General features: G+C 49.6%; 1 protein-coding gene across 5 annotated transcripts in view; it reads left to right on the top strand.

The window, feature by feature from the left end:
- LOC116954934 (gamma-aminobutyric acid type B receptor subunit 1) overlaps positions 1–27,416 on the top strand; it is a 343,393-nt gene that overhangs the window by 97,160 nt on the left and 218,817 nt on the right. Inside the window, exon 3 of one of the 5 annotated variants that reach the window (XM_032975771.2) lies at positions 10,796–10,857. The exons of the other annotated variants lie outside the window; for them this stretch is intronic. The gene's annotated coding sequence lies outside the window, so the exon portion shown is untranslated. The remainder of the gene's footprint in view (positions 1–10,795; positions 10,858–27,416) is intronic. 5 annotated transcript variants of the gene reach the window in all.

The following is a 27,416-nucleotide window of genomic DNA, read 5'->3' on the forward strand; positions in this document are numbered from 1 at the left end:
GTATTGATATTGAGTGACTTGGTTATCTGTATTCCTCGCTATATTGGAACCCTATCATTTTAGCACTGTTTGCCGTGTTGTAACTCTGGACGTCTGTGAAAAAGAGCTTCACAGCTCATCGGGTTCCTCCCAGTATCAGGCAACGAGTGTGATCATGGACGCGTCGCTAGACCGGATGGGGGCCGCTGCCGAAGAGCAATCACGGAATAGCATCCGAACTGGAGACGAAAAAAAATTGGATCGTTACTTTGCAGCGTCGCGAGAGATGGTGATGGACCGCTGGGGGTTGGGGGGGGGTGCTTCATCTGGCAGTGGATAGATCATGGTCAATGATGATGATGATGATCATCATCATCATCATGATGAAAATAAAGTGGACTTTAAAGATCCTGGTACATAATTCGCTCGATGAGGGCATGGCGACGTCTTTGAAACCACGGCACAACTTGAACATATAATAAATAGATAATAAATATGATATAATAATTATATTATATTTATTTTTTAGTGCAACAAAAAAAGATTATATATTTTTTCGTGTAACAATTTTTTTTATATATAATAAATAGATGTATATATATTTTTTTACAAAAATTTTTTACTGGAGGTGAACCGGGTGGCTCAGTGGTCAGAGCGATGAGCCGACGTCGCTGAGAACCATGGTTTCAATCCAGGTCACAGTCATCCGTAATTGAACACAGAGACACACTGACTCCCATAGAGACCCACTGATTCCCATAGAGACCCACTGATTCCCCTAGAGACCCACTGATTCCCCTAGAGACACACTGATTCCCCTAGAGACCCACTGATTCCCCTAGAGACACACTGACTCCCATAGAGACCCACTGATTCCCCTAGAGACCCACTGATTCCCATAGAGACCCACTGATTCCCCTAGAGACCCACTGATTCCCCTAGAGACCCACTGATTCCCATAGAGACACACTGATTCCCCTAGAGACTCACTGATTCCCCTAGAGACCCACTGATTCCCCTAGAGACCCACTGATTCCCCTAGAGACCCACTGATTCCCATACAGACCCACTGATTCCCCTAGAGACCCACTGATTTCCCTAGAGACCCACTGATTCCCCTAGAGACCCACTGATTCCCATACAGACCCACTGATTCCCCTAGAGACCCACTGACTCCCCTAGAGACTCACTGATTCCCCTAGAGACCCACTGATTCCCCTAGAGACCCACTGATTCCCATAGAGACCCACTGATTCCCCTAGAGACCCACTGATTCCCCTAGAGACTCACTGATTCCCCTAGAGACTCACTGACTCCCCTAGAGACCCACTGATTCCCCTAGAGACTCACTGATTCCCATAGAGACTCACTGACTCCCATAGAGACTCACTGACTCCCATAGAGACTCACTGACTCCCATAGAGACTCACTGACTCCCCTAGAGACCCACTGATTCCCCTAGAGACCCACTGATTCCCCTAGAGACACACTGACTCTCATAGAGACCCACTGATTCCCCTAGAGACTCACTGACTCCCCTAGAGACCCACTGATTCCCCTAGAGACCCACTGATTCCCCTAGAGACTCACTGATTCCCCTAGAGACCCACTGATTCCCCAAGAGACCCAACGACTCACATAGAGACCCACTCATTCCCATAGAGACTCACTGACTGCCATAGGGACCCATTGACTCCCATAGAATCCCACTGACTTGCATATAGACCCACTGACTTGCACAGAGACCCACTGATTCTCATAGACTGCGTTGTGATTAAAACCGGGTTATTAAGTATAGCGATTTGGTGCTCTCAGTGTGGCACCTAAATGACAGCACACACACACACACTAACACCTTCGCATAAATGGTGTGCCGCTTAATTTGGCTTATTTCAGTTTGACTGACGTGCAGCGAACAATCTTTTGATACAGGGCATTAATAGGCGTGCCCCCCCCCCCCCCTCCCGTGTGAGTAACAGGATTTACCCAACGAAGAAGACTCAGAAAGAGTTCTTTTTGGACGTCATCTTTTTTCCCCAGAGTCAATTTCCTCGACGGAGATTAAATGCGCCGCCAGCTGCAGAGGATTCAAATTAAATCTCTATCGGATGGTGGTGGTGGTGGTGAGGGTATCGTGGCACGGAGCCTATAGCGCGATTGTAAATGTTATTGGGAATACTTTTATTTTATTTTTAAAGATGCAATTGCTCACGCTACTAACTACCCACCGGATGTGGCTGAGCGAATTCCAACGATGAACAAGTAAACCTTCATCCTTCTTTTTATTGGGCGCAATTGTGAGATGTTGACTACCTCGTCTGGTATGCAGGAGGTCGGCGGTTCGATCCCGACACCGACGCCTGCTGCTGCTGTATATTTGGAGTTTGCGTGTCTCTCTCTTTCCCCGTGGTCGCGTGGATTTTTTTCCTCTGTGTGCTCCGGTTTTTTTTTCCATCCGCGTTTATAGACACGCGTTGAGACTATTTGGATTATTTTTTGCCGCTACAAATGTCCAAATGATGTTTGCCGCTTTGCTCAGATGTCGCTTGAGGCCTCGTTGCTTTTGAAAAATGAGTTAATACCTCAATGGGCTTTGCCCGGTGGGATGGGGATGGTTTCGTTTTATTTGCGTGTGTTTGGGTGATTTGTTAAACTTTCTTGCACGTTGCCCTCCTATCGTGATTTGTATTTTTCGTTGTTAAAACGTTCTTACTCGCCCAGACTAGACAACTGTGAAAAAGAGCTTCATAGCTCATCGGATTTCTGCATTGTAACAAAATACATATTCTGATTCTGGGACATCTAATCGGCATACTCGTTGGTGCACTGCAGCTAGGAGACTAATCTCCTTCCAAGGTGCGTGGTGAAGTTAGGAGATGCCCCACGTGTGTGTGGTGTGTATGGTGTGTGTGGTGTGTGTGTGGTGTGTGTGTGTGGTGTGTGTGGTGTGTGTGTGGTGTGTGTGTGGTGTGTGTGTGGTGTGTGTGTGGTGTGTATGTGGTGTGTGTGGTGTGTGTGGTGTGTGTATGGTGTGTGTGGTGTGTATGGTGTGTGTGGTGTGTGTGGTGTGTGTGTGGTGAGTGTGGTGTGTGTGGTGTGTGTGTGTGGTGTGTGTGGTGTGTGTGGTGTGTGTGTAGTGTGTGTGGTGTGTGGTGTGCGTGGTGTGTGTGGTGTGTGTGGTCTGTGTGTGTTGTGTGTGGTGTGTGTAGTGTGTGTGTGTGGTGTGTGTGGTGTGTGTGTGGTGTGTGTGTGGTGTGTGTGTGGTGTGTGTTCTGTGTGTGTTCTGTGTGTGTTGTGTGTAGTGTGCGTGTTGTGCGTGGTGTGTGTGGTGTGCTCGGAATTTGAAGGTCTGAAGATCGGAATCGGTAATCCCGCCGACAATGTGTTCATCGTGGGAGGCAGTTCCATATCCGGGCAGCGGAGTGAAGTGGAACTTCTTGTCCAGGGAGCAATGCCCCCTGGCAACTGCGTTGGGGGCCAAGGGCGCGTCATGGCCGGGGGTTTTGTACACTCGGGTGGCACAGCGTCTTTAAATGGGGTTGGGGGCGAACGACTACGATGGTGGTGGTGATGGTGATGCAGACAGGACGATTGCGATATCGGTTCAGTGAAACTGAATCATAGATCCGGTGGTGGTGGTGGTGGTGGTGGGGGGTGGGGGAGGGGGGAGCCACACGAAGGGTTGGCAACGAGAGGGGGTGCGTGCGGTCTCCACGCCGGGTGCACGCAGCGCGTCCGCCTGCGAGTGGGCAAGATCCAAGCAGCGGACCGAGCCGAGAAGCCGCATCGAAAGGCGGCGGCTGCAGAGAGCCTCAGCTGAGCGGCGTCCAACCGGGGGGCCGGATCAAGGCCGTGGGGGCTTTAGGGGCTGCAAGCCTAGGGGGGCCTCCGCCAGCTGGAGTGGCCTCCAGAGATTAAGTGAAAAGCTGTGTAACGCCTTTTGGTGTCATCTGGTCGGGCACCAATTGGGTCGAGGCTCAAAAGAAAGCCGTCCCTTGGTGTGGACCAATTCGTTTCAAGGACCATGCCACGTATATTATCATAGTATGTTTTTTTGTTTGCATTTTGACTGCAGGTATTGTGGTTAATGCAGTTACATGAATCCTCGTAAAAAGGTATCAGTTTTGTTGCCAGAAAAAAAGGGGAAAACCCTATTATGAAGTGAAAAGTTATTTCATTTGTGAATGCTGAATTTAATTTGTTTGTTAGCCTTGTAAAAATATATATTTTTCTTTAACTTTGTTTTCCCTTTGGAAAATATTACTGTGGGGGGTCCAATCTTGATTTGAAGCTTTCGTGACTGCAGCAATCCATACTCTTTGGTTCTGTCGGTAAATTCATCTATTATTTTTTCTACCTACGTGACTTTACCGATAGAACCAAAGAATATTACTGGGGGCAATCCCGGTGCCTGTAGCCCTGGGGCCTACACAATCTGAATCCCCAGCCCTGCGTCCAAGCCCACGTTTTATTTCCCGCGGTCAGCAGATCCAATCGACCGATCTCCTACCGGCACGGCTGCATTTGTACAGACGCGGAGCGAATTAATATCGGCGAAGTCGCATTCAGGCGGCTCGTGCCAGATCACCGCGTCGGGAGTGAGCGGTTGGGAGCCTGTCGCTTTCGTGTCGAGCAGAACTCACGTCTCCACGTGGACCGCTGTAGCGAACATCGCTCTCTCTCTCTCTCTGTGTGTGTGTGTCGCTTCCCGTGGCCGCGTCTCTCGGCGTGGAAGAATATGAGGTGGGGGGGGTTCTCTCTCTCTCTCCCCGCTGCGTCGTGGAGACTGTCAGATTCCTCCGGCTGATACTTTTGGCGGTGGTAGTCGAGCCAAAATCGATATCCCGCTTATTGTCGCTGCGTTAACGAAATCGGAATTTCTTAACCCCCCCCCCCCACACCACTCAAACTCCATACCCCCACTCCTTTACCCATTACCCCCCCCCCCCCCTGGAAACCCGTGAAGCTACTTGACCGGGTGTGTGATTCTCCTTCACGCGTGCGCCCGGATTTAAAATGCACGTGGTCGTGTGTGGTGGTGGTGGTGGTGTTGGTGGTGGGGGGGGGGGGGGATAGAAAGAATGGGGGGGGGACGGGGGGGTTGTGAATGGGGGGCGAAGGAGAGAAGGGGAGAAGGAGGTCATCATTCCCATCCGAGCTATCGGAGCGACACGTGGACCCAATGAATGTTGATGATGATGATCAGCTGAGAGATGGACGCAGCGGCAGCGCTTGCGTGAGCCGCTGCTGCTGCTGCGTCAGTGGTGATAATGAACAGACGTGGGGCGTTCTCTCCTCCACCTCCTCCACCACCACCACACCTCGCACCCCCCACCCCGATACGTTTGTCACACTTCGTGGACGACCGCAGCCCAAGGGCGTTTCACGCGGAGAGTGGCGAAGGTGGTGGAGATCCCGCGGCTTCCTGCAGTTCGGGTCTCTATGTAACTCTATGGGTCTCTATGTAACTCTAGGGGTCTCTCTGTAACTCTATGGGTCTCTATGTAACTCTACGGATATCTATGTAACTCCTACGGGTCTCTATGTAACTCTACGGGTCTCTATGTAATTCTATGGGTCTCTCTGTAACTCTATGGGTCTCTATGTAACTCTATGGGTCTCTATGTAACTCTAGGGGTCTCTCTGTAACTCTATGGGTCTCTCTGTAACTCAATGGGTCTCTATGTAACTCTACGGGTCTCTACGTAACTCTATGGGCCTCTCTGTAACTCTACGGGTCTCTATGTAGCTATACGGGTCTCTACGTAACTCTATGGGCCTCTCTGTAACTCTAGGGGTCTCTCTGTAACTCTATGGGTCTCTATGTAACTCTACGGATATCTATGTAACTACTACGGGTCTCTATGTAACTCTATGGGTCTCTATGAAACTCTACGGGTATCTATGTAACTCCTACGGGTCTCTATGTAACTCTATGGGTCTCTGTAACTCTAGGGGTCGCTCTGTAACTCTAGGGGTCTCTATGTAGCTCTAGGGGTCTCTATTTAACTCTATGGGTCTCTATGTAACTCTACGGATATCTATGTAACTCCTACGGGTCTCTATGTAACTCTACGGGTCTCTATGTAACTCTATGGGTCTCTCTGTAACTCCATGGGTCTCTATGCAACTCTATGGGTCTCTCTGTAACTCTATGGGTCTCTCTGTAACTCTATGGGTCTCGATATAACTCTACGGGTCTCTATTTAACTCTATGGGTCTCTCTGTAACTCTATGGGTCTTTATGTAACTCTATGGGTCTCTCTGTAACTCCAGGGGTCTCTCTGTAACTCTAGGGGTCTCTATGCAACTCTAGGGGTCTCTATTTAACTCTATGGGTCTCTATGTAACTCTACGGATATCTATGTAACTCCTACCGGTCTCTATGTAACTCTAAGGGTCTCTATGTAACTCTACGGGTATCTATGTAACTCCTACGGGTCTCTATGTAACTCTACGGGTCTCTATGTAACTCTATGGGTCTCTCTGTAACTCTATGGGTCTCTATGTAACTCTATGGGTCTCTCTGTAACTCTATGGGTCTCTCTGTAACTCTATGGGTCTCTATATAACTCTACGGGTTTCTATTTAACTCTGTGGGTCTCTCTGTAACTCTATGGGTCTCTATGTAACTCTATGGGTCTCTCTGTAACTCTAGGGGTCTCTCTGTAACTCTAGGGGTCTCTATGTAACTCAAGGGGTCTCTATTTAACTCTATGGGTCTCTATGTAACTCTACGGATATCCATGTAACTCCTACGGGTCTCTATGTAACTCTATGGGTCTCTATGTAACTCTACGGGTATCTATGTAACTCCTACGGGTCTCTATGTAACTCTATGGGTCTCTATGTAACTCTACGGATATCTATGTAACTCTTACGGGTCTCTATGTAACTCTATGGGTCTCTATGCAACTCTACGGGTCTCTATGTAACTCTACGGGTCTCTATGTAACTCTACGGGTCTCTATGTAACTCTACGGGTCTCTATGTAACTCTACGGGTCTCTATGTAAATCTACGGGTCTCTATGTAACTCTACGGGTCTCTATGTAAATCTACGGGTCTCTATGTAAATCTACGGGTCTCTATGTAACTCTATGGGTCTCTCTGTAAATCTCCGGGTCTCTATGTAACTCTACGGGTCTCTATGTAACTCTACGGGTCTCTATGTAACTCTACGGGTCTCTTTGTAACTCTACGGGTCTCTATGTAACTCTATGGGTCTCTATGTAACTCTACGGGTCTCTATGTAACTGTATGGGTCTCTATGTAACTCTACGGGTCTCTATGTAATTCTACGGGTCTCTATGTAACTCTACGGGTCTCTATGTAACTCTACGGGTCTCTATGTAACTCTACGGGTCTCTATGTAGCTCTACGGGTCTCTATGTAACTCTATGGGTGTCTATGTAACTCTACGGATCTCTATGTAACTCTATGGGTCTCTATGTAACTCTACGGGTCTCTATGTAACTCTACGGGTCTCTTTGTAACTCTACGGGTCTCTATGTAACTCTACGGGTCTCTATGTAACTCTACGGGTCTCTTTGTAACTCTACGGGTCTCTATGTAACTCTATGGGTCTCTATGGAAATATACGGGTCTCTATGTAACTCTATGGGTCTCTATGTAACTCTACGGGTCTCTATGTAACTCTACGGGTCTCTTTGTAACTCTACGGGTCTTTATGTAACTCTATGGGTCTCTATGTAACTCTACGGGTCTCTATGTAACTCTACGGGTCTCTCTGTAACTCTATGGGTATCTACGTAACTCTATGGGTCTCTCTGTAACTCTACGGGTCACTTTGTAACTCTACGTGTCTTTATGTAACTCTACGGGTCTCTATGTAACTCTACGGGTCTCCTTGTAACTCTACGGGTCTCTATGTAACTCTATGGGTATCTATGTAACTCTATGGGTCTCTATATAACTCTACGGGTCTCTATGTAACTCTGCGGGTCTCTATGCAACTCTACGGGTCTCTATGTAACTCCACGGGTCTCTCTGTAACTCTACAGGTCTCTATGTAACTCTACGGGTCTCTATATAACTCTATGGGTCTCTACGTAACTCCACGGGTCTCTATGTAACTCTACGGGTCTCTATGTAACTCTATGGGTCTCTATGTAACTCTACGGGTCTCTATGTAACTCTACGGGTCTCTATGTAACTCTATGGGTCTCTATGTAACTCTACGGGTCTCTATGTAACTCTATGGGTCTCTATGTAACTCTATGGGTCTCTATGTAACTCTACGGGTCTCTATGTAACTCTATGGGTCTCTATGTAACTCTACGGGTCTCTATGTAACTCTACGGGTCTCTATGTAACTCTATTGGTCTCTTTGTAACCTCTTGCCTCCCCCCGGCGGGCGTGGACAGAACTCCTGCCAGAGGAGTGTGGAGTTTCCGCACGGGTTCATTGATCAGCAGAGCCTCAATGCCTGACGGAAAAGTTCACGTTCTCTTACATTTTATCGGCGATTTTTGTTGTTGTTATCGAATAGAACAAACGCTGTTTGGAATTAAAAAAATGCGGTTCACGGTGGGGGGGGGTGGGGGAGGGTGGGGGAGGTGGTAAATCACGCGCTGCATTACAGTCTGCAGTCAATCCACGACTCGCCGCGACCGCCCGGGCCCCGCACTTTTGGGGGGCTTGGGGGGAGGCCACCGCCGATACATCACTCGCCGCTGATGTCCGCCGCGGTGATGGCCAAACCGCGGTACAACTGCATCACCAACGTTCCAACCGCTTCCCCCCTCCCCCACTACCACCACCCCGAATCCAAAAACCCACTGAGACTATGAACAATCATTCTTCCTTTATTTTACAATCATTCAGTTGTCGTGAAAAGGTTCTCGGAGGGCTAACGCCGTGGCGGTCAAACTGAGCCGACAAGCGCCCTGGGGGTGGGGGGGTGGGGGGGGTGGGCTTCGAGTCCCAGCGTTGGCCACCCATCATTCCGTGTTGTTTGGCACTTAATTGAACAACAACAACATCTACAGCTACCGAGGGGTACGGAAGGATATATTGATTGAAATGCTGCCATGCAAAGGAAAAGTCTCTCTCGGCAGAGCGTCGCTGCTGCCGTTCCCGTGAACGACACGTGTTGCTTCCTCCTCCGCACGTGTTGAGGGCCTGCTCAGCTCGTCCGCAGTGCGTTTGACCGTGCACGCTTCACGACCACAGACGAAGATCTCCCCGTTTGCCTTAACAGACTGTTGGGGCAAGTGCTGTTAGCGAGCAGCACCCTATGAAGGCTGGAACAGGTCACACGAGGGGATGGGTGGCCAGCAACCACGCCCAGCCGGCTTTGTCTCCGCAGTGGTGATGTTAACGCACCAAATCAAGTACTTATTTGAGGTTGAATCGACCTAGGGGAGGTCCATGCCCAGCTCAGATAATCGTCGATTGATGTTGGCCGTGAACGGGATTCGAACTCGGGTCGCCGGGTTCGTAGCGCGGCGCGCTAACCGCTACACTACTACTCCCAGACTCGCTCACTCACTCACCCACACACTCACTCACCCGCTGAAACACCAACTCGCTCACCCACCAACTGATTCACTCAACCACTCACTCAGCCAACCACTCACTCACCCACCCACTCACTCAGCCACGCTCTCGCTCACCCACCCACTCACTCAGCCACCCACTCGCTCACTCACCCACACACTCACCCACTCAAACACCAACTCGCTCACCCACCCACTGAATCACCCAACCACTCATTCAGCCACCCACTCGCTCACCTACCCACTCACTCAGCCACTTACTCATTCACCCACCCACTCAATCACCCAACCACTCACTCAACCACCGACTCACTCAGCCACCCACTCGCTCACTCACCCACTCACTCAGCCATTTACTCACTCACCCACCCACTCACTCAGCCACTTACTCAGCCACCCACTGGCTCACTCAACCACTCACTCAACCACCGACTCAATCAGCCACCGACTCACTAAGCCATTTACTCACTCACCCACACACTCACTCGGCCACTTGCTCACTCACCCACCCACCCAATCACCCAACCACTCGCTCACCCACCCACCCATTCACAGCACTGCAGGTCACCTCACTTCTCTCTCCGTGGCTCATGCACAGGACATCGAGACGGCGCGCTGCATCGCGCGCTTTCAGATGCGCTTCTGCGGCCTGTGTTCAGTCCGTTGTCCCCACCCACCGCACCTCCGATTAGCACGGTTGGCTACGTACGGCGCGAAAGAATTCGACGTACATCCAGCGGGGTCCTGTGCTACATACAAAACAAACGAGGCCGCCAGAAGCGACGAGAGTGGTTGTATAATAAGAGATGCCGCTACTGCTGCTGCCGAGGTTCGCAGGCGGTCCTGTCGTCTTTAATAACACCCTTGTCATCTGTTTGCAGTCATCAAATGCAGGCGGTTGGAATCTTGCCACGTGGGTGGCATTTTACCCTGCAACAACACCACCACCACCACACACACACAAATGGGGATGCAGCGGCAAATCGTAATTGCGCATAATGGGGATACGACACATTATACGCATGTGGATATGTCATTGGCACCTGTTCTGCTCGTTTTATTATCCTCCCCCCCCCCTCACACACACAAACTCGTCTCTCTTTGTTGGGGGGCGGGCGAGCGGGCGGCGGGCGGGGGTAATCTGTCCTGGGAAATCTATAAAACCTTCCCCTGCACATTAAATATTCAACGTCCCAGGATTCTGTGATGTTGCACGCAGTCGCCAGCGCTTCGCATCGCGAGCACGGCAACTCTCTCTCTCTCTCTTTTTCCCTTCCCTACTTCCTCCCCTCCAAGCGCGGCGCGTCCCGGTGTCTCACACTTGCCGAGGCGTGGAAGGCCCGAGGTGCAGGGAAGCGGTGAGTGGAACGTTTGCCCGCCTGTGGTGGACTCGGTAAGCCAGCCCCGAGTTCAATTGCCGGCCACGGCACTGACATCGATGGCTTAGACTGCAGGGGCGGAGCCAGGATTTTGACTTTGGGGGGGCTGACTTCAATATTCTGAGATACCCAGTGTTTATGTTTTCCAATGGACGCCTCACAAATGTATAAAACAAATTTTATTGGATTTTAACGCGGAGTTTATTAATAGGTTCAGAGCCGCCGATGTGGCTAATAAGTTCGATAAGTTCGAAAGGCTGCCGCTCAAGCAGCACGAGATGGCAGCCTGCAGGGCAGCACACAAGGTGGCAGCACAAGTTGGTAGCCTGAAGGGCAGCACAAGGTGGCAGCACGAGGTGGCAGCCTGCAGGGCAGCACGAGGTGGCAGCCTGCAGGGCAGCACAAGGTGGCAGCCTGAAGGGCAGCACAAGGTGGCAGCACAAGGTGGCAGCCTGCAGGGCAGCACAAGGTGGCAGCCTGCAGGGCAGCACACAAGGTGGCAGCCTGCAGGGTAGCACACAAGGTGGCAGCCTGCAGGGCAGCACAAGGTGGCAGCCTGCAGGGCAGCACGAGGTGGCAGCCTGCAGGGCAGCAGCACACAAGGTGGCAGCCTGCAGGGCAGCACAAGGTGGTAGCCTGCAGGGCAGCACAAGGTGGCAGCCTGCAGGGCAGCACACAAGGTGGCAGCCTGCAGCATTTTGCAGCAGCCGGATATCCGGTTATCCCGATTACCGACTTTCCCAAAATTTCAGGGGGGGCTTTTGCCCCCCCCCCCCAGCCCCGTCTGTAGCTCCGCCCCTGGCTTAGAGTGATGTTTGACTGGGTTCTGTGACAGCTCACCCCCCCTCCCCCCCGTTTCACCCAACCCACACTGAACCAGCGTGGGGAAGTATGGTCAAGCAACGTGATGTTGGGGATGCCTTCATCCGGCAAGAGATTGACACGAGGCGAGACAATACATTATTATGATTTTACTTTATCAGCTCTGCAATGGCAATCACCGCATAACTTGTTGTGCTGCTGCTGTACATCCTCTTTCCGCCCTCTTTTTGGGGGCCGTACCCGCGTGTTGTTCGGCACGACGTCCGACGTTTCGCACCGCGTGCCCGGTGAGCTTCTTCGAGAGCTGTAAGTAAACAAAACAAAAAATTCCCGGCCGATTGAACGAAACGTCGGACATTACACGCTCCTTCAGTCGGTCATCTTTTTGTTTTCAATTTTGCCCCACGCGAAGCTTCTTCGGCCGCCGAAGATATGTAGAAGTCCCCACCCAGTACGTGGTCACGAAACGTCGGACATCGTGCGGTGAACACGCGTAGGTTCTCGCCACCAATGTTATTCGTAGCAGCGGTTTTTTTTTTATTTCTCATGGTAAAGTTTCGCGACCGAGGCTCAAAAGAAAGCTGTCTCTGGTGTGGACCAATCGGTTTCAAAGACAATCCCATATATTATCATTCTGACCACAACTATTGTGGTTAACGCAGACATGATTCCTTGTATAAGGTTTCAGTTTGGTGTTTTAATATCTTAACATAGCTGTTTTGTTGTCAGAAAGAAAGGGGAAAACCTATTCTCATATTTTGGCACTGGCAAAGGAGGTCCCATTATGTTAAACTGTGTTATAAAGAAAACATGTATGCCTTTTGTGTGTGTGTGTGGGAGTTAGTCTGGGTCATGTAGCCTGCATGTCCAGCCACCGCATACCTAAACAGCTTTTGTTAGGCCGGACAGAGCGGGCTTAACAGGCGCGGCACGGGCTAGAGAAGAGATGGAGTGACGTGGTACAGGAGGATGTGGAGCTGAGTGTACTTGCCGATGACTGGTACCAGCGGTGTCAATATCGGCCTCTGTGGAGGAGGCTCGTGAAGGACGCTACTGGGCAGTTGGAGGTAGTCGCCTTCCAGCAACAACAGAGAACGGAGGAGCGACGCTCACAACAACGAGCGGAACGCCGGGTGGCTAAAGCACAGCAGGTTGGCTTAGTAGGGGGCACAGGTGGTGCACCAGCCAGTCATCTCAATCAGTCGACCCGTGACAACTGGTTCTGCCCCGTGACCTCCTGCCATCGGGCGTTCGACACTTCACCTGGTCTCAAGGTGCACATAGCCTGGCACAAGCGCCGTGGTGACGTCACTTCCACTGAGTGGCGAATGGCGGTTGTTGTTGTTGGTAGTTAGGCTACATGGAGGAGACTACTGGGTAGTTTGGCTCATCAGGCTAACCACCTCGTGTATGCTTGCAGGATGATGATGATGATGTTGTTAGTTTGGCAAAGTAAAGACAGTAATTCCAGAGTACGGCACCTCCGTATCTGATAGTGAATTGACTTTGTGTGTTGCGGCAGTGGAGAGGGCGATGGTTGTCGGAGTGTCTTGTGTTGTGGCTGTCACTGATTGTTCACGTTTCGTTCACGTAACAAACCTCACCGATTGGCCCTGTCGGGTGGAGGCGGTGGTGGGGGTGCCACGACACGGTTACATTTTACGCGATCTCAAACGCCAATTTAATTTTTTTTTCTCTTCACATCGCTCTCGGTTTATAAACGAAATAAAAAAAAATCTGAACGCAGCATAAGTATCTGGGTGCTGCTGTGTTGCGGAACGTCGGTGGTAATTAGTGCTCTCTCACTTTGCCATCTGCCTAGGAAACGGCTCAGGAGGCCATAATTTGGTGCTGGCAAGATGACTCGGAGATGTGTCGCTAATATGTTGATATTTTACCCTAATTATTTCGGCGCTGGCACAAAAAAAATAACCGTCGCTTCGCTAATTTGTGAAGCGTCTCAGGAGTGGGGGGTTTTATTTTTAGCTGGCAACGTCTATTGCGGAGGTGATGTTTAATCACTTAAAGGTTGTTACAGCTGACTCACAAAATGCCAGTCAGTGTGATTCGTAGTTAATGCCAATTAGTCGTTCTCCTGAAAGGTTTAGTTGTGATTGATTCTGGTGCAAACAGTTGCAGAGTTCGTAATTTGGTCTCGTACATCGGGAATTAATTGCCGGCAAGTCCACGGCGCGATTTCCCTGCTACGCAAACGGGCGTCAAGGGGTCGGCGTTTGTCTCGCGTTCACAGCCCTGCAGAGCCAGTGGTGGAAATTCATCATTCCCGTGGCGGGAATGAAAACAACGCGACAACAAGCAACATCGCTGTCGAAGCAGCAGCGAGGCGTTGTGAAGCTCCCTTGCATGTATGTCTGTTGGATATCTTCTTTCGCACTGCACGTAATCCAACCTGCGCTAATCGGAGGGGGGGTCCATGAGGAGCCATGCCCTGGCTCGCCGGGCTAATGCGGCACAACAAAGTGCGTGGACTTATCTCCGTCTGTATCCATCTGTTTCCTCCTCGCATGTGTGGGGTTTTCTCCGGGCACTCTGATATCCTCCCGCCTCTATAACAAACGCTCGTTAATTGAATCTCGACTCAAAACTTTCGTGACTGCAGGAATTCATATCATTGGTTCTTTCGGTAAAGTCACGTGAGATAGAAAACAAAAAAAATTATAATGAAATAAAAAAATGAAATTGGAAAATAAATATTTCATCGCTTCCCTTTTTTTTCCAATAAAAGCAAAATAACACAATAAAAAAATAAAACTTGTTAAATTAAATTAAAATAAAATTGAGAATAATGAAAAGCAAAAAACCCAGAGCGTTTCCATCGCAACACAAGCGGTCTTCATCATACGGAGAGAAAAGAGGGGGCAAGCGTCCAAATGTAACTGCTTTAAAGGGTTCCAAAATTACTCGTTAAGTGGCCGATAACGCCTTAATATAGAGAGGCTCTTTTGAGCACCTTACAGTGGAGGCCCCTTCCATGAGCAGTGGCGTCAGCACCGCAAATCGCAGGGCTCCCTGCGCCTAATAGCTGTTTACTTGTGCGAAAATGACGTCATAGGCCCACTACGTGTCACACAAATTACATCCAATCACAGCCGCTAATTCAAACGCCCCTCCCCCTCATCACGTGCTTCTCGGCGCGCCGTGCCAACGGCGATAATCGCCACAAAATAAACAAAAAATATGTTGACCTCCGTCATTACTACGACTACTTATTAATGCGAAATGCAGAAGAGTGCCCATGTTTATATATTCGCATTAGGACATGTCAGGGCTTTTTACTGCATTGGAGGTGTGGTGGGGGGGGGGGGCTTTAAAGCGTATTGCATCATACGTTACTTTTTTTGGCCTGGTTACCATACGCTCTAAGGCCACCTAATTGATATATCATTTTAAGTGCGCCCTGTTCTTCTTCCCCGGCACGTAAACTCGCACGCGTTGCTCCGTTTCTCGGCCGTTGATTTGCCGAGTTGCCGACTAAAGTTTGTACCGAGCCCCCCCCCCCTCCCCAACCCTGTGCCCCCCCCCCCCATCCGCTCCCGCCCCTCCCCCACCACGGTAGCGAGATGAGTTGTCGCGATTCGTGCTCACGATTCGATGGAAGAGTCCATTGCTTTTGTTGGGAGATTGTTTGCTGCTGGTTGCTGTTCACGTACTGCACTTAGAATCTACAGCGGCCGAAATTAACCTGTTGCACGCGATTTATCATCGGCAGTCGGAAGTTAGCCGCGGTGGCGGTGGTGGCTATGCCCGTGGCTGCTGCAATCTGGCACTGTGGATGCAGCAGCGAGGGGTTGGTGGATCAACACACAGAGGGGCTGTGAAACTCCCATCCCGTGGGCGTCAAGGAGGAGATGTAACCCCGGCTCGCCAGGAGAATACTGAACAGCAAAGTGCGGACTTATCTCCACCTGTTCCATCAGCACGGGACAGCTTGTTACTGCCTCCTCGCGCGAGAGGTTTTCTCCGGACGCTCCAGTTTCCCCCCACGTGTATAAACACTCCAATGATTTACTGAAAACATCTTTGCATATCGAAGACCACAGATCTTGGACAATCTCTTGCAGCGCAGGCTCAGACCGCGTGGCTGTGGTTCCTTCTCATCCTCTCTCTCTACAAGAGTAAGGAGCGGACATCGTGCGGCGCAGTGTTACAAGTCGACTTTATCATTATTATTATGATAAAGAAAAAACTGGCACTGTTTGTACACGTAGGTCGTAGGATGGACAACAACAGGAAACATTTTTTAAATGTGTTGTTACGTAAAATCCGTGATCTGGTTCCGTCTGTAAAATATGTGATTCCGGACATACAGCACCCTGGCGTCTACAAACTAAGTTGCCTCTGTGGTAGTAGTTACACTGGAGAAACCAAACGCCATGTCTCGGACCGCATTCGTGAACACAAAGCAGACCTAAAACAGGGTAGGACCAACACCTCGGCCGTGGCAGATCACTGTTATAATTCAGTAGGCTCACATGACATTGACTTCTCCAGGACAGAGGTTATTTGCAAGCCATCTGGCTACCATGAGAGATTCGTTCATGAGGCTATCCACATATACAAACACAGAGACAATTTCAACCAAGAAGATAGATTCTGGCTTAGCAATCATTGGAAGGATTTTATAAACCATTTCGGGTCTTAATTGATTGTTCACGCTTACGGTGGCTTTCAGACCGCATCCATTATTTTCGTCTCCCCCCTCCTATTTTCCGAACATAGATGGAATCGTCCATCTGAACAAACTGCCAAATCGCTCTCTGTGGTGTTAACGTTAAAAAACCGCCACTTTTTTAAAATGTTCTTGCTGTGGTTTTCACACCTGATGATGATTGCTTGTGTTGCAATCGAAACGTCGTGAGAATTTTATTATTTTACATTTTAATTATTTTATTGTTTCACTTCCACGTGACTTTACCGAAAGAACCAAGAATATGTGTTGTTGTTGTTGTTGTTTGGGGAACATGGGTAGAATCGGAAAGAGAGGAAGACCTAACACGGAATGGCTTGACGAGGACATCGTAAGGGATTGGTGCCAGAAAGATGTGGCCACTACATTATGAGACCTCCTTTTGCCAGTAGCAAGATATAGTAATAGGTTTTTACCCTTTTGTCTGGCACCAAAACTGACACCTTTATACAAGGGATCATGTTTTCAATAACCACAACACAAGCAATCAAAATGCAAACAAAAAGAGACAACTCTGATAATGATATTGGCACTCTCCTTGAAATTGTTTGGTCCACACCCGAGACGACTTTTCTTAGAGCCTAGTCTCCACTGGTGTTGGACCAGATGACGCCAAAAGGCGTACAACTCAAAAACAGCGCACTATCAGAGTATTGAGAGCGTATATCATTATCAGAGTTGTCTCTTTTTATTTGAATTTCGACTGCTTGTGTTGTGGTTATTGCAAACACGATCCCTTGTATAAAGGTGTCAGTTTCGGTGCCAGATAAAAGAGTAAAAACCTATTACTACGTGCGGCCAACACTTGAGGGCATTGAGCACGAGTCAGAGGAGGAGGAGGGGTGGGGGGGGCGGGTAAAGTGAAAACAAATGACGACATTTCCAGTGGAGACTTTCAGGGCTACCTGTCCCTGCATGGCTCGGGATAATAATGATGATCATCATCATCTTTTTCACAGATGTCCAGTTACCCATTTCCTTTGGCTGCCGTTCGTCTCCAACGATCGTCGAACCCGGCCGTTGCCCCCCCCCCCCCCCCCCCCTTCGCGAGCCACGTGATTTAAGTTGAACGGCACAAGATGTCGAGTGAAAGTGAAGCGGGTTCGGCCCTGACGGGCCGTCGACGATTCGTCTGGTTTTTTTTGTTTGTTTGTTTGTTTGCTCGTTTCATTCACCGCGACGTTATTCGTCGCAGAACGCGGTTTTCAGACGCGCGAGCGTCGGACGTGACCCTACGTTCGCCGATCGACCAATCGGCGAATGCCAGCATCTTCCGTTTGCTTCGTCGCGCTTTCCACCAAAAGCCTCTCTGCGTGGCCAAGCACGTGCCGCGTCTCAAAGGGCCCTCGATTGATTAGAAATTACACAGTTTGTGCCTTCAATTTAAGGGTGAATGTGGCTCGATGGATGATGCAGCGGCGGCAGCAGCAGGAGGAGGCTTCCTGCTTGTGGTGGTATTAATCCAATTCGCGCTGAGATTATTTTTTTCTTTTCCGATTAGCACTTGCTTCGTGTTACTTTTTTTTGTTTGTTTAAGTCGCCTGTGGGGCTCAAGGGTAAGATCCATTGAGTCGGCACCGCTGTTTGAATCCAAGTTTCGGATGGCAGTTCATTGAACCGCGATTCCCAGTGCAGCGAGAGTCGGTGGTCTCGGCCCGGTCACAGGCACACAAAGGCAAAGATCCCACCCGTAAAGCATTAACTGACTGTTGGGGCAAGTGCTGTTAGCGAGTAGCACCTATGAAGGCCGGCACGGCATACGAGGGGGTGGTTAACCAGCACCACGCCCGGTCCCCTTTGTCTCCCCAGTGGCGATGTTTACTAAACACCGCACCAGTTACTTATTTGAGGCTGAGTCGACCTAGAGGAGGCCCAGGACTAGTTCAGATAATCGTCGATGTTTGACGGGTTCGTAGCACAGTGCGCTAACGTCTATACTTCAATTCCAACCGTATGTGTCTGGCGTCAATACGTACGCACTAAACGATCATATTTAATCACATTTTGCGCTGATTTTTGCCCAAAATTTAAGCTGCGAGAATTTCAAAACATTGATTGGACTTTCTTGTGATGAGCGTTACTGTCTGTAGCAAGGCAGGGTGGGGAAGTGCCGCGTCCTCTGGGAAAGTTCCTTGGCATCCGCTTCTGTGGGCCAATCTCGAGCATGAAGGGTCAACATTTCTGCACGACGAATTCAAATGAATTATTCATCTCACCACTCGAAGCCAGTAGCACAATGCGTAAACAATTCTAGATTTGAAGCTTTCGTGACTGCACGGATCCATACTCTTTGGTTCTTTTCGGTAAAGTCGCGTAGGTAAAAAAATAAAACAACAAAAATCACGACGTTTCGGCCACAACACAAGCGGCCTTCATCAGGTGAAGGGACCAGACTCTCTCGAAGACTCCAGCGCAGTCTTCGAGACAGTCTGGTCCCTTCACCTGATGAAGGCCGCTTGTGTTGTGGCCGAAACGTCGTGATTTTTGTTGTTTTATTTTTTTACCTACGTGACTTTACCGAATAGAACCAAAGAGAATGGGGATACAATCTATGCCAGTAGTAGCACAATGGTGATACAATCGGCTGAACGTGAATACAAATGAAATGGGCAGTCGGAATGATGAGTAAAGTTGGCTGTACGCTGTGACGCACCTGGATTCGAACCTAGGTTCTCTGCGTCGCCAGCTCGGCGCCCTTGACCTCTGTGCCTCCCGGGCCCAATGCCTTCACCAGGTTGAGCCGAATGATCACTGCTGTCGGCCTCGTCGCCTGGGCCTAATCGTGTTTGGCATCGTGCAGGCACCGCCTTGTGTGAGCAAGTGAGAGTGTGTGCGTGCGTGTCTGCCTGTGTGCGTGCGTGTCTGCCTGTGTGCGTGCGTGTCTGCCTGTGTGCGTGCGTGTCTGCCTGTGTGCGTGCGTGTCTGCCTGTGTGCGTGCGTGTGTTTGCGTGTGTGAGCGTGTGTGTTCGTGCGTGCGTGTCTGTGCGTGTGTGGTTGCGTGTGTGTGTTTTTGTGTGTGTTTGCGTGTGTGTGTATGCGTGTGTGTGTGCATGTGTGTGTGTGTATATGGGGAGAGGTAGTGTAGCGGTTAGCGCCCTGCGCTACGAACCCGGCAAACCGAGTTCGATTCCCGCTCACGGCCACCAACACCAGCGACTATCATCTTGAACAAGTCCTGCGCCTCTCCTCTAGGTCGACCCAGCCTGAAATGAGCACCTGGTGTAGTGTGTAAACATCGCAACGAGGGAGACAAAGGCGGCCAGGCGTGGTGCTGCCCGCCCATCCCCTCGTGTGCCGTGCCGGCCTTCATAGGTGCAAGTCGCTAACAGCACTTGCCCCCTACAGTCTGCTGAAGGCTATGGGGGTGGGGGGAGATCTTTGTCGTGTGCTTGCGTGTATGAGTGTGGGCAAACCTATCCGTGGTCGGGGTGAAGTAGAAAACCCGGACGGGTCTGTCCATGGTTATTCACCACGATCACACGTGCGCTGCGCTTTGTCCATCTCTCGGCCGCAGACCTCTTGATGTTTATTTTTTTTATTGGCAGTGTGAGGTTTCATCCCACAATGCATTGTAAGGTTTTATCCCACAATGCATTGTGATGTTTCATCCCGCAATGCATTGTGAGGTTTCATCCCACAATGCATTGTGAGGTTTTATCCCACAATGCATTATGATGTTTCATCCCGCAATGCATTGTGAGGTTTTATCCCACAATGCATTGTGATGTTTCATCCCGCAATGCATTGTGATTTTTTTATCCCACAATGCATTGTGATGTTTAATCCCGCAATGCATTGTGAGGTGTGGCTGTCCCAATAACGAATTGGCACGTTCTGTTTACGTGACAACCCTTACTAATTGGCTGTGTCGGGTAGTGGCGGCTTTAACGACGCATTTATATATCTACGCGATGTAACCCAACAATAAAAAAACACCCGTACTATGTATATTGCATACGATGTCCGACGTTTCGCCGCACACGTGCGTGGGAAGCCTCTGCCCGAACTGCAAGAAGCCGCGGGATCTCCACCACCTTCGCCACTCTCCGCGTGAAACGCCCTTGGGCTGCGGTCGTCCACGAAGTGTGACAAACGTATCGGGGTGGGGGGTGCGAGGTGTGGTGGTGGTGGTGGAGGAGGTGGAGGAGAGAACGCCCCACGTCTGTTCATTATCACCACTGACGCAGCAGCAGCAGCGGCTCACGCAAGCGCTGCCGCTGCGTCCATCTCTCAGCTGATCATCATCATCAACATTCATTGGGTCCACGTGTCGCTCCGATAGCTCGGATGGGAATGATGACCTCCGCCCTGCCCCCCCCCACCCTTCTTCTCTCCTTCGCCCCCCATTCACAACCCCCCTCTGCCCTCCTTCCTTCTTTCTATCGCTCCCCCCAACCACCACCAACACCACCACACACGACCACGTGCATTTTAAATCGGGGAGCTCGCGTGGAGGAGAATTACACACCCGGTCAAGCAGCTTCACGCTGCTGTTCGGATGACGACGCAGGGGAGGGTGGTGATGGGGGAGGATTTCGATTTTAATTCACGCAGCAAAAAAAACATCGCGGAAAATCGATTTGGGCGGTGTGTGTACAATGTGCTGTGTGGGTGCAATGTGCTGTGTGTGTGTACAATGTGCTGTGTGTGTGCTGTGTGTGTACCACGTGCTGTGTGTGTGTGTACAATGTGTGTGTGTACAATGTGTGTGTGCTGTGTGTGTGTATGTACAATGTGTGTGTACAATGTGCGGTGTGTGTGTGTACAATGTGTGTGTGTGTACCACGTGCTGTGTGTGTGCTGTGTGTGTGTACAATGTGTGTGTGTCTGTACAATGTGTGTGTGTACAATGTGTGTGTGTACAACGTGCTGTGTGTCTGTACAATGTGTGTGTGTGTACAATGTGCTGTGTGTCTACAACGTGCTGTGTGTGTGCTGTGTGTGTACAATGTGTGTGTACAATGTGTGTGTGTGTACAATGTGTGTGTGTGTACAATGTGCTGTGTGTGTGTACAATGTGCTGTGTGTGCTGTGTGTGTGTGTACAATGTGTGTGTGTACAATGTGTGTGTGTGTACAATGTGCTGTATGTACAATGTGTGTGTGTGTGTACAATGTGTGTGTGTGTACAATGTGTGTGTGTGTGTACAATGTGTGTGTGTACAATGTGTGTGTGTGTACAATGTGTGTGTGTACAATGTGTGTATGTCTACAATGTGCTGTGTGTGTGTACAATGTGATGTGTGTGTGCTGTGCGTGTGTACAATGTGTGTGCGTACAATGTGTGTGTGTGTACAACGTGCTGTGTGTCTGTACAATGTGTGTGTGTCTACAATGTGCTGTGTGTGTACAATGTGCTGTGTGTGTCTGTACAATGTGTGTGTGTACAATGTGTGTGTGTGTGCTGTGTGTGTACAACGTGCTGTGTGTGTGTGTACAATGTGCTGTGTGTGTGGGGAGCGGTGGTGTAGCGGTTAGCGCGCTGTGCTATGAACCCGGCGAACCAGGTTCGATTCCCGCTCACGGACACCACCAGTGACGATTATCTGAACCGGTCCTGGGCCTCCCCTAGGTCGACTCGGCCTCGAATTAGTACCTGGTGCGGTGCGTAAACATTCGCCACTGGGGAGACAAAGGCGGTCGGGCGTGGTGCTGTCCACCCCCCCCCCCCTCATGTACCGTTCCGGCCTTCATAGGTGCTCGCTAACAGCACTTGCCCCCTGAAGGCTATACGGAGGATCTTTGTCTTTGTAGCGATGGATTAGCGGTAGTGTAGCGGTTAGCGTGTTCGATTTGCGCTCACCGCCACCACGACGACTATCTGAACCGGTCCTGGGCCTCCTCTAGGTCTACTCAGCCTCGAATGAGTACCTGGTGAGGTGTGTAAAACATGACCACTGGGGAGACAAAGGCGGTCGGGCGTGGTGTTGGCCACCCACCACCTTGTGAGCTGTGCCGGCCTTCCTGGATGCTACTCGCTAACAGCACTTGCCCCAACAGTCTGTTCAGGCTACACGGGGGATCTTTCTCTTTGCCTTCAGGTGGGCAGTGTTAGCGTAGTGGTGTGCTTTGCGCTGCGACACGAACCCAGGAACCCAGTTTTGGCGCTCGGGCCTGGTGTTGGCCACCTCCCACCTCCTCGTTGCGCCGTGTCCAGGGACAGATTAAGGTCAAACGCTAACAATACAAATCTCATTTATTCGAGGTAAAAATTCATAATTTGCTGCAGGAAAAAAACAAAAACAGCTTCCCTTGTGGCTACCGTGGGAATAATCACGAATTATGCTGCCATCGTAAATCAAAGACGACGAAACATTTACAGCCCTTTTTCAGAAGCGACCTGGCTCTCACAAAAGTGGCCTCATCATCACCTGGAAATGTATATCAGCCACATATACTCTAAACGCGTGGTGATGTTGAGTCTAAATGTGGAGGGGAAACCGGAGGGCCCAGAAAAAAAATCTACGCGACCAAGGGGAGAGAGAGAGGGAGAGTGGGAGACACGGAAAATTCCAAATATGCATCACACGTCAGGGTCAGAATGGAACCCACGACCTCCTGTATACCAGGTGAGGGAGTTAACATCTCGCCACCGCGGTCAGCCAAATGAGATGCAGTGGGAAAAGTATGCCGAAACGCCAGGGTGCCACCAGCGGCTGATGCAATCCCGGCCAAAACATTCCCAGAAAGCCGTGCCGGGAATTATTTTAAAACCGTATTTATTTTAAGCGTAACATCGCCTCCACTCAAGGGGGTTGTAACCAAACGTTGCACGCTAAAATGAGACGCGAAGACAATGGAAGAATGTTGGCGTAAAAGCCATGATAAAATTGTGGGTTCCTGCACTGCCCCCTCCGATAATAAACCTCGGTTCGTAGCGTGCCTGGGATCACCGCTGGCGAGGAGTTCCAGATCCTCGGGGCAACGCTTTGATTCGGGCCCCCTACCCCCATTGCTGGCGTCACTCTCACAGCCGAGGCTGTGAGAGTGGTAGCAGGGGTCCTGCGCTGAAGAACGTGGTAGAGTATAAGGGGCCGTCCATAAATGACGTCACGCACCTGGGGGGGGGGCAGCCATTTGTGAAGATGTGTGACGACGAGGGGGGGGGGGTGAGAAATGTGACGTCGCATCAAAATGCGCAACTTTAAATACATATAGACAACACGTTCCACTTATATTCTTGGTTCTTTCGGTAAAGTCACGTTGAAGGGAAACAGTCATCACCTGTTTGTGTTACAGTCGAAACGTCGTGAGAATTTTATTGTTTTATATATATTTTATTATTTTATTGTTTCCCTTCAACGTGAGTTTACCGAAAGAACCAATAATATGAATCACTGCAGTCACGAAAGCTTTAAATCAAAACGTTCTACTTAATTGAATAGACTTTTTAATAAATGTTTTCTCCTACAACATCAGAGTGCAGCGCCACATTAAATTCGCACTACAATGACAATAGTTTAAAGCGATTTGAAACATGCTTTATATTTGGGGGGGGGCAGAGCTTTGTGACGTCATATTTGAGGGGGGGGGTCTGACTTTTTGTGACGCCGTGTGACGAGGGGGGGGGTCAAAAATCGTCCAAAATCGCGTGACGTCATTTATGGACGACCCCTAAACCCCCAGTCGCATGACAGATTAGTCGGGGCCCGCAAGGTGCCACGCATCCTACTCGCCTCTTTTTTTATTCTCGTGATGTCATTAATATTGTCCTCCCCCCCCCCCCCCAGTTAGGATTATATGAATCAATAATCTTTATTTAGGCTGCAGGAGGAATCCGATGAGCTATGAAGCTCTTTTTCACAGGTGTCCGGCAGAGGCGTGTCAGCAAGAAAATAGGTTTACAATAATAATAATAAGATAACCATATTATAGATATTTTATTATTGTGTATAGGCATGGCTTGTATTCTAGTGGTAGTGCTGTATGCTGATAGTACTTATTTTAAAGCAAGACTAGCGGTGGTCTGGAGAATTTACTCAATGAGACATCCATGCCTGGTCGCAATCGTTGCGAAAGAAAGTGTGCACTCTTTAGGGTTATTTCGGTAAAGTCACGTAGGTAGAGAAATGATAGATCACGACACAAGCAATCGCCATCAGGTGGGACAACCACAGCAAGAGAAAAAAAACTGCTGAAGTTAGGCCGACTGCTCAAGTTTTTTTCTTGCCGTGGTTGTCCCACCCGATGACGATGGCTTGTGCTGCAATCAAAACGTCCTGATCTATTATTTTTCTACCCACGTGACTTTAGCGAAAGAACCGAAGAGTTTGGGTTCCTGCAGTCACGAAAGCTTAAAATCAAGAAAGAATGTTTGATTCATCATCCGAACGTCGTTTTGAACGCCAGTGAGCAAAGTAAGGCGTTCCTGGATACTTGCTCTTCATTAACGCGGAAAATTAAACGCTGCACAGTAAGCATTAGAAGTTTAAGGATATAATCGCATTTCATTCATAATAAGCCTAATTTTGAACCCTGGCGTGGATGCCTATTAAAGTACACACACATACACACACACACAGTAAGACATGGAATCCAGGTTATTAAAAAAAATGAAATTAAACCTGCGGCTCACAGAATATATATTACGATCGTGAAGTTAACGACGCGTAGGCGAAATACACGATATCCATAAATGTATTCGGTTTATTTCCGTAATACTGTACGGAGCGTGTAAAATAGTCGGCTTCAAAACAAAAAAATGGCAACACCGCAGTTTGAGATTGTACGCGTTAAGGCTTTTTCAGTTTCAATTTTTTTTTTCATTTTCATTTATTTGGAATAGCCCTGTGAGCCATTCGGCTCTTGAATCGGGTGCAACCGCAACAAACAAATAAAAACAAAAACATGAACAAGAAAACATCTTAAAGTGACCATGTGTGACTTTGTGCAAACAGAAAATCCAGGAAAAAAAAACCATCAAAATATTCCTGAAAAAAAAGCACCGTACACCAACGCTGTGTGCAAAAATCCCAGTGGGATGCAGGTCAAACAACAACAACAACAACAACCACAACTTAGATTAAGGCCATCAATCTAACTCCGTACTACAACAAACAAACTAGGCTCTAAATTTCGATTTAAAGCTTTCGTGACTGCAATGATTCATCTTCTTTGGTTCTTTCGGTAAAGTCACGTAGAATGAGAATAAAATAATAAATTGATAAAATAAAATAACACAATAATATTCTCACGACGTTTCGGCCACAACACAAGCGGCCTTCATCAGGTGAAGGGACGAGACTGTCTGGTAGGACAGCGCTGGAGTGAAAGAGCCACGTTCAGATCACGGCCTTTAAGCCTCAACTTTAGCACCACGGATATTCACCTGATGAAGGCCGCTTGTGTTGTGGCCGAAACGTCGTGAGAATATTATTGTGTTATTTTATTTTATCAATTTATTATTTTATTCTCATTCTACGTGGTGACTTTACCGAAAGAACCAAAGAAGATGAAACTCGGCTCTCTTCTCGTTCCCTCTCTGCCGACATGGGCCGCCGAGCCAAAGGTGGAAGTTGGACATTAGCTTCTGCCGTCATGTGGGGCAGGGGGGGTAGCGTGGTGTGTGTGTGTGTTGTGTGTCACCAGCCGTGTAAGGAATCGTCAAATTTGCAAGCCACGATTCGACGTTAGAATCCATGTACGCTCGGGTCGAACGCGCTCCGTCCACCCGCCCGCCCATCGTGGCGGTTTAAAGAGCGGAGCGAGTTTCTTTAAAATCCCCTCCGACTCTCTGTCCGCACTCAGCGTCTCAGTATAAACGTGGGTCTCGTCTAGTGGTGGCGGTGGGGTGAAGTGTGGCTACTCTTCCCAGAGACATCTGGCCAGCGTGCAAGAGTAGGCCAAATACACGCGGGTTTATCTGGAGCTCCCCTAGAATTGCAGGCTCTTCCGCGGGTAGTGACATCAGCAGGCGATTGCATAGGGCTGCGCCTTTGCGCAATTTTATATTAGAGCGTAAATGGCCACACTTCAATTTGTTTAATTTTGAATGAACTGTGATGCTTGTCCGATGAGATTGCGGCGAGTATTGGGGATGCTGTTAGGCGCCTAACGGATGCATCGAGGCATCGGTTAATATTGATTCTTCTGCTCACGATTGCGCGCGTCCAATCGTGCGCGCAGCAATCAATTATTTACTTTTTACAGACCCCCCCCCTCCCCGGCATGCAAATTCTATCGCTGTTGTACATTCCGGCCGAACGGAGGTAACGCATCTCCATAATTCGAAACGGAAAAAAAACCACCGACAAACAAACAGCATGCGGTCATTCACCAGCAGCAGCATCGTCGTCGTCATCATCATCATGAGACGCGAATGAATCCACTGCTGGATGAAGGCCTCCCAAAGCCGTTGCGACCTCTGACGATCCGGCGAACGCGCACCGCGGCCCCCATCGCCGCCGTCCATGCCTCGGCTGCCACTCCCTCGCCACAACCTCTCCCCCGTGTAGCCTTCACAGACTGTCGAGGCAAGTGCCGTTAGGGAGTAAGCAACCGATGAAGGTCGGCACGGCGAATGAGTTGGTGCTGTCCGCCCTCGACCGTCCTCCGTCTTCCCGGTGACGATGTTTGCACGTCGCTTCTCGTAACTCGTTTGAGGCTGCGTCGACCTAGGGGCAGGTCCACTACCGGTTCAAGGAATCCATCACGTGGTGTCGGTGGCCGTTCAAGCAAGGCTCGAACTCGGTTCGCCGTGTTTCGTAGCTGCGGCACGCTAACTGCTGCCCCACCGCTCTTGAGCTCACTCATACTCTGACACGCACTTTTTTGTTGTTCTAACTTTTCTGACGCCGTGCCCCCCCCCCCCACTCCTCCCCCCCCCCCCCCGGATGTCTGTGAAAAAGAGCTTCATGGTTCATCGGATTTGTCCAGGATAAATTAAAGATTCTGATTCACGCGCACACTGCAGATAAATGGGATTGAGAGTATCGGCATTTCATAACCCCTACGCAACCGTCATCGTTAGACGCCTTATTGAATTTAGTTCGTTCAGGAATGTAAAGTGC

This window comes from Petromyzon marinus, chromosome 57 (genome assembly GCF_048934315.1).
Source record: "Petromyzon marinus isolate PM22_M1 ecotype Great Lakes invasive population chromosome 57, UKy_Petmar_22M1.pri1.0, whole genome shotgun sequence".
Classification (NCBI taxonomy): domain Eukaryota; kingdom Metazoa; phylum Chordata; class Hyperoartia; order Petromyzontiformes; family Petromyzontidae; genus Petromyzon; species Petromyzon marinus.